General features: G+C 47.8%; 1 long non-coding RNA gene across 1 annotated transcript in view; it reads right to left on the bottom strand.

Moving 5' to 3' along the window:
* Positions 1–5,271: 5,271 nt before the first annotated feature.
* LOC106808014 overlaps positions 5,272–7,317 on the bottom strand; it is a 13,644-nt gene continuing 11,598 nt past the window's right edge. The window contains exons 2-3 of the long non-coding RNA XR_001393742.1: positions 6,296–6,303; positions 5,272–5,283 (exon numbers count right to left, since the gene is read on the bottom strand). This is a non-coding gene — a long non-coding RNA (uncharacterized LOC106808014). The remainder of the gene's footprint in view (positions 5,284–6,295; positions 6,304–7,317) is intronic.

Below are 7,317 nucleotides of genomic sequence, written 5' to 3'. Positions count from 1 at the left end.
AGGAGCGGCGCGGCTCGTGTGGGGAGAATTGGGAGTAGGAGAGACGGCATGGGTTGAGATGTGGGGGAGAGCAGAGACAGTGGGTGAGAATGTGGGGGAGGAGAGGAACATGGGTGAGATGGTGGGAGAGGAATGACATGGTGATATTGTGAGCAGGTGCGCGGTGTGGGAGACGTGGAAGAGGAGAGAGGCATGGGTATACGTGGGGGGGGGTGTTCGGGCGTTGGTTAAGCTGATAGGGTGGGTGCGTGGATGAGAAGAGGAGAGGCATGGGTTGGATGTTGGGATGAGAAAATCTACGCGATGATTGCGCTAGAAGCGACAAGTGTAATTTATGCATCATGGTAAACTGCGGAATCTTTCGTGGCTGCCTCGTTCCAAGACACGCATTTCTATTTCTTTCGTGTCTATGTTCATCATTTTCTATTTTTCTTTCGCTTGCGCCCCCCCCGCCCGTACGCCCCATATTTTCATCCATTTCTATCTCCTTTATCTATTACAATATTCCCTCAGGGTGGTGCGCTTTATTTCTTTCTTCTTTTCGTTCTTTCGTTCGTTCTCCCTCCCCCACATCTCACCCATGTCTCTCTCCTCTCCCACATCTCACCCATGCCTCTCCCCTCTCCCAATTTTCCCCACACGCCGCGCCCTCCCCCACATCTCACCCATGTCTCTCTCCTCTCCCAATTCTCCCCACACGCCGCACCCTCCCCCACATCTCTCTCCTCTCACTCCCCCACGCCGCACCCTCCCCACATCTCACCCATGCCTCTCGCCCCACGCCGCACCGGCCCCCACATCTCACTCACATCCCACCTCGTTCACACCTACCTCTTCCATCTGATTTGTTCGTGGCTTCTGCGGGGCTCGACAGCGTCAGGAAACCGGCACGTGATCACGCCAACCTTATCGGGGAACGTTACCGGGTCGCCGGAAGCAGTAATGCTCACTCCAGATTCATTTCCGCTGCATTCATCTTCGCTATAGCCGACCGGACAACAGAAAATCACCCCCGACACACTACTACTACTATACGACTCATTTTAATAATTGCGTGGGATCTACTTTTTCGCTAATAACCAAACGCAAGAGACCGTGAGACCGCCACTGGTTTTACAGGATATCACAAATTATGTTGCGAAAAAAGGGGATAATGATGCCGCCAGGCGGTAGGACCAGCAGATCTGCTTATAATCTCCCACGAAAAATTACTAGCATAAATAATTAGGGGATACCTGATGCGAACGCTGGTCTAATAAGCTTAACAAGCCCGGAGATAATGGCTTAAGCCGTGACTCAAAATGACGGATTACTTGTCATTTAATATCGAAATGCGTGGCGATGAGGGAGCAAATCTAGAACCTCGTTATAACGTAAACAGCTGATGGAAAAATTGCACACGTCTACCAACCAACACTAAACGCATAACACGTGAGTCATTTTTGATAAATGAATAACAATTTACTAGTCGTTTTCAATCACAATCATATACTAGTAGGTATATACGATCCGTATAAATATAACACGTTAAATCTTTAGACATAGGATACAAACGTACATTGCACTCGAGTTATGATACGCGCCATACATCAATCTCGTGTCAGCGACTACAACAGCTTACTTAAAATATAACAAACAGAGCAGACACCCACCACAGCCGCACACCGCATCAGCGTAGCTGCTGCACTCACACCGGCGGCCCACATTTCCATTGCGGAAACAACAGAAGCAAACGAGTAACGCCAATGACATTACAGAGGGCAAGAGCAGGCGTTTTACAATCACCAGCAGACAAACTAAACGCATTAATGCCCCCCGTCTGACGTCACATGCCGACTGTCCGTGGGCAGTAATTCAAATTTCCACGCGCGTCTACTATTAAGATTTCTACTGCGGATGCCGATATCAACCACGTCTCTCAACACTCGCTACTTAACAACTCCGTGGAGGAGAGAAGCAGACTCTTGTAAGCGAGCAATAGGCACCTTCGCGTGGAGACGGCAGCCGAAACCCCTTAAATCTGAATCAGCTCTCGACTTCGGATAAGCGTCGACCCGACTTCGCATAAAATACGGCAATTTCGCCTCCCGAAACGGCGTCAAAATCCGTTCGCCGAGGATGTCAGCGGGAACTTGTCCTCGTGAACGCGGTTACAGAGCAGGCCGTTTATCTTAGCGCTAGTTTAGTACACGGCCATGACCGAAATTCCGGGCGCGTTAGCTTCGCGGGGAAAATTGAAATCCTTATCCCACAAAGACAACCATCAATTTCAGATTGAAATATGGCTTTCAACTAGCATAAATCATCGCCGAAGCGACCACCTCGGTCAATAAGGATTATGTCGTGGAAATCGCTAACAGGCGACGCCGTGGTGATTCTTCCCTATACCATGCTGTATCACGCATGACTCACGCATTCACCCCGATGGCAATCGCCCCCTACCTCCCTCCCTCCCTCCCTATTTAGACTTCCCCCTAAGGCGGTGAGTGTGCCACCGGTGAGTGTCCCGCTGCCAGGCGGCGGTCGCCCGCGGGGCAGTCTACGTAATCATGAATATTCACGTTGCTTCTTCCGTTTGTGATGTTCGGTTTGAGCGCGCGGGGCGTGTGATGGAATCCCCGACAGTTGATCGAGACGGAGAGGGGGTGAGGGGGGGGGGGTGAGGATTCAACGTCGCATCGTATCGATAGGCGAACGAACTGGTTGCATTTCTTTTGTGTCGCACGCGATTTACGCGAAGAAAAGAAAACGGGACGGCTGCATCGATCTAGCTGCATATAGCGAGTGCAGCAGCGTAAAGCTTAGCAAGTAACAGGAATCTTTCGCCAAGAAAAACCGAGTCTCTTTAATTAATTAATTTCACTGAACACGCAATGTATGCAATGAAGGGCGGTGACAGATGTCCTCGGGGGCGGGGGGTACTGGTTTTGCAAATGTGTGCTCCGGACTTCGTCGTCGTCGTCGCCGTCGCCGTCGTCGTCAGTGTCGTCGTCGTCGGCAGCATCGTCAGTGTCGTCGTCGTCGGCGTCGGCAGCATCGTCAGTGTCGTCGTCGTCCGGCGTCAGGCAGGCATCGTCAGTGTCGTCGTCGTCGGCGTCGGCACGCATCGTCAGTGTCATCGTCGTCGCAGCATCGTCGCTCGCCGTCGTGCGTCCAAGTTTCATCGTCGTCGGCAGCATCATCGTCATCGTCGTCACCGTCGTCGTCATTGTCGTCAGCATCATCGTCATTGTCGTAGCGCAATGGTGTGGGTGTGGTGCGGCAACGGTCATCATCATTGCTACTGTAAAGCAGTCGGTGTGAGGCAACGGCTTGATCGCGAACACTGGAGGACGATCGACAGACAGACACGACTGGCACAGAGGTGGGCGTCAACCCACGGGCGACCAGCGCGCGTTCACTCACGCAATATCTCCGGCAATCTCCGAGCTCACTCGTTTGTCGGGCAATGTTGTTGCGGTTCTGCTCCCGCCGAATCGACATCCACACGAGTGTGAAACGAAGGAGGAAGAGGAGGAGGAGGCGGAGGGAAGGGGGAGAAAGAAGGGAGGAGGAGAGACAGCAGACGGCTGTGTTCCCACCACGGTAAAGAGAGCGCACAGCCACAGCGATCAATAGCACTCTGATGACCACTTGTCTCACACGAACAAACATGCACGCCTCAGCTCCCTACTGCGAAGTGAAGAGAGGAGAGGAGGGAGGAGAAGGGCAGGAGGAGAAGGGAGGGTCAACCACCGATCTAACTCGAAACCGCCTGGCATTCTTTCGAGCGCCACGTAGCGTCGCATGCACTTAAGCAACGACGAAATCGCAATTCCAGTCGTTTCATTCTTGTTATAGGAGGGGGTAAATTTAAAGTGCCAGTCAAAGGCTATAGACCCACAACTACCATCTTTGTGCTTCTAATATCAAATTTATGTACACAGTTCATTGGGACAATGTCTCAATAGTGGGTAAGGTACAATTTCACTAATTCGCGTATACAAGAAGGATCATATACCTGCAATCAAAAATTATCAGTAATAATTAGAAGTGATACAATTTTGCGTCGTATTAAGTATCTAAAGTAAAGAAGTGATTTAGTGATCAATTTACGTTTAGAATTCAAAGACAGCGATATGGCTGATTTTAAGGCACCTTATTGTCTTCGAAGTCATCCACAAGTTCTTACACATTTTATTGGCCTCTGATTGCCCCTACACAAGTGGAATCAACTTGAATTTTAATAACCAACATTTTGCATCAACGCCAAGAAGGGGGCATCACATAAACTACGGATTTCAAGTAGATGTTATTGTAGCTACATTTTCTCATTATGTGATTACGTGAATACGCAATTAGAGTCATTCCAAAAACACGAATTGTGTAATAAAAGTCATGCGTCGTGGCGCCATCTATCGCTCATAAACTTGTCTAATATATTATATATAGGTTATTATAACATTATATTATAATTATTCGTATGGTATTATTGTTGTGACTGACTGGATCATAAAACACACGGGTGATCATTTCTACGTGCTAGCGCACCTCATAGTCTAATTGATACAAAACTTCAATGCAAATTAGCATATCATTACCTAATAAATATCTCTCTTTCACTCTTCTCTAATCTCACTCTGTGTCTTTCTCTCATTCTCTCCTATCAACCTCTTCTTTCTCGCTTTGTTAGTGCTGACCACACTCACACAGGCAGAAAATGATTAGGCAAGATCACAGGTAGACCGAATAATCTCTGTCCCATATAACCTTTTTTATATTTTGGTGAGGGTTATATTGGCTATATCTACTCCAATATAACCCTCACCAAAATATAAAAAGGTTTATATGGGACAAGAATTATTCGGTCTAGATCACCAGGATCATCTAGACGTCACCTACCTAGCTATCAATGCTATACAACAGAGTAACAGTCTTCACTCCTCACTCCGGAGATCACTAATACAGAATGATCGAGCTGATCTGCACGGTGCAGTCGGTGCATTAGCTCTTCAAGTAAGCCTCCACTGCTCGCTCGCCTTTTTAGAGGAATGTAGTCTAGGCCTTGCTCGAGTCGACAGTACCCACTGCAAGCCGCAACCTAAAGGTGTTGTAAGCGGTGTAGAGCGTGCTAAATACCTGACCGAATTACATAAGCACATGTATCACGTGACTTCTGTTAACAGACGACTTTAACTTACGCAGTCATTTAAAATAAAAAGAAAAAACTAAGTCGAAGCCTTTAACGTAATACCAATCCAGTACACGCAAGTCGTGGTTGCGCCAGCTCAATAAAACAATTTACTAAACATAGCGAGCAGTGCCGCGAGCGACAGCGCTCAATCACGTCTACTGCGGTGACCTGTGCGTGGCGAGTGGTGGGATTCTAAGTAAACCCTGTTAGTCTCCAAATGTGTTCAGCCATACACGCGCGAAACAGTGGAATGCACAGGTGGTATCAGGAACCGTCTCAAAGGAATGTTCGTTGGGATCGTTATGAAAGTTGCACCCACGAAGATGGCGCCGTACACGTTACTTTAAGTGTCTCAGATTAAAGATGCAGAAGCTCCCTCGATTACTGAACTAGCAACAATCATTTTGCAAGACAGAATTAGTAGCAACTCATCCATTACCTAGGCAACCACACGGCTGGCAATAGAAGCTGCAGCCTATACAAATTAACGCAGGCAAAATCACATTGTACACTACCACACCAACACACATGCACTGGCAGTAGCCACTGGCAGTCGCATCTGGTACATGTAACATACTGACAGCTTACGAATCGGCCTATAGAACATTATAACGATTTAAGGAGCCATAACCTCTCTTTAAGCCAAAATTTAGCTTTTTGAAATTCAAGCTGTGACATTGTCGTCATACATCAGGCAGTAAGATCTACAGGAAACCGGCAGTCAAATTCTTTCTACAGACAGTCAAACAAATCCAGTTGAACCCTCCCTTGAGGGTGCAAAAGCTTATCTGACACTACTCTTCGCCACGTCAGGCAGATAAGTAATTTCATGCGTCCCTTTCAATAATGCCATAAAAATGCTAGACGTACCGCCGCTGAAACAAAAAAGTTTTTCAATCGCTCGTCAGACCATGTCCTTCAGAAAAATTCTAAAATCTGCCTGTGCCCATTGACCTTTGACCTGTGACCTCCAATTTCGGGCACAGTGATGATATTCCCTTACCATGATGCTTATCACCCAACATCACGAGGCCTAGCTCGCAGCCGTTAGAGTTGTGCCGAATTCCTGCATTCCTCCCTATACCTTAAGTTAAGCGAGGGAATGTCCCCCTTATTTTACACCTCTTGACCTTTGACCTTTTTGACCCCCTAGCTTCGACATTCCCAACTCGTTTTCGGATTACCCCCCACCTCCCGAATATCGTGGATCCGTACGTCAAGCGGTTAAATTTGTGCCCAAACTGCTTGCACGGTACGGCCATACGGACGGCACGCTCGGCACGTTCTCGGACGCTCGGACGCGACGCCAACGGCCGACGATCATGCGATTTCTACAAGCTGCATCTGACCATGTCAAGATATGAGGCTAAAAATTGTTATAACGTAAAAAGCATGCATTCACGTGGCATCGCCATTTACGCAGCTATGTCTATGGTGACATGTTGAGGAAAAGTAATCACACACCTGGCAAGCGTTGCTCGGTGATGTCGCGACAGCCCCATCACCACCCAGCACCTGTAGTCCTGGACAGTACTCGGTACTAGCCCGCTCACCGCAGACGAGAAACGAAAATCACCGGGCCGTCCCCCACCGTGAATTCAAACAGAAATTTTTCAATCATATAATATGATATGCACTTGTGTCCGCTAGCGGAACAGATATTATTCCGGCAATTCTTTGTGGCATTACCATGCGCAAAGTCAATGATGCAACGCAAAACAAAGACACCCGTACAATTCGAACACAGTGCATAGCATCGATGTTTCTTTTTTGGGGTAGGGGAGTTGTAAAAGGATCAGATGTCATTGTATTCGGTACTTGTGAGATTCTTCTGACTAGATACATTTCGGTGTAGAGGGCAACGCACCTTATTCGAGTCGTCTGTGATCGCCAGCAGCCTGATATATTGAAGTCCGTCAGGCGCGTCCGGCAGTAGGCTATCTCGCGCGAATGCGTCGCATATCTGTTTAAGCGCATAGGATCTTAACACAAATGACAAATTCGCAGTCCTGCCAAAAATGAAAAGCCACCCTTTTACATAGTAATTTACACAGTAGTTTCTGACACCATCAATTCATTTAATCCGACATTCAAGAAAGAGCTATCATTCTACATAATCTAATAAGGATGCACACAGGTATATA

The sequence above is a fragment of the Priapulus caudatus genome, unplaced genomic scaffold (assembly GCF_000485595.1).
Source record: "Priapulus caudatus unplaced genomic scaffold, Priapulus_caudatus-5.0.1 Scaffold248, whole genome shotgun sequence".
Classification (NCBI taxonomy): Eukaryota; Metazoa; Priapulida; class Priapulimorpha; order Priapulimorphida; family Priapulidae; genus Priapulus; species Priapulus caudatus.
Note: the sequence above shows the minus strand (reverse complement) of the source record. Positions and strands in the feature narration are given on the sequence as shown.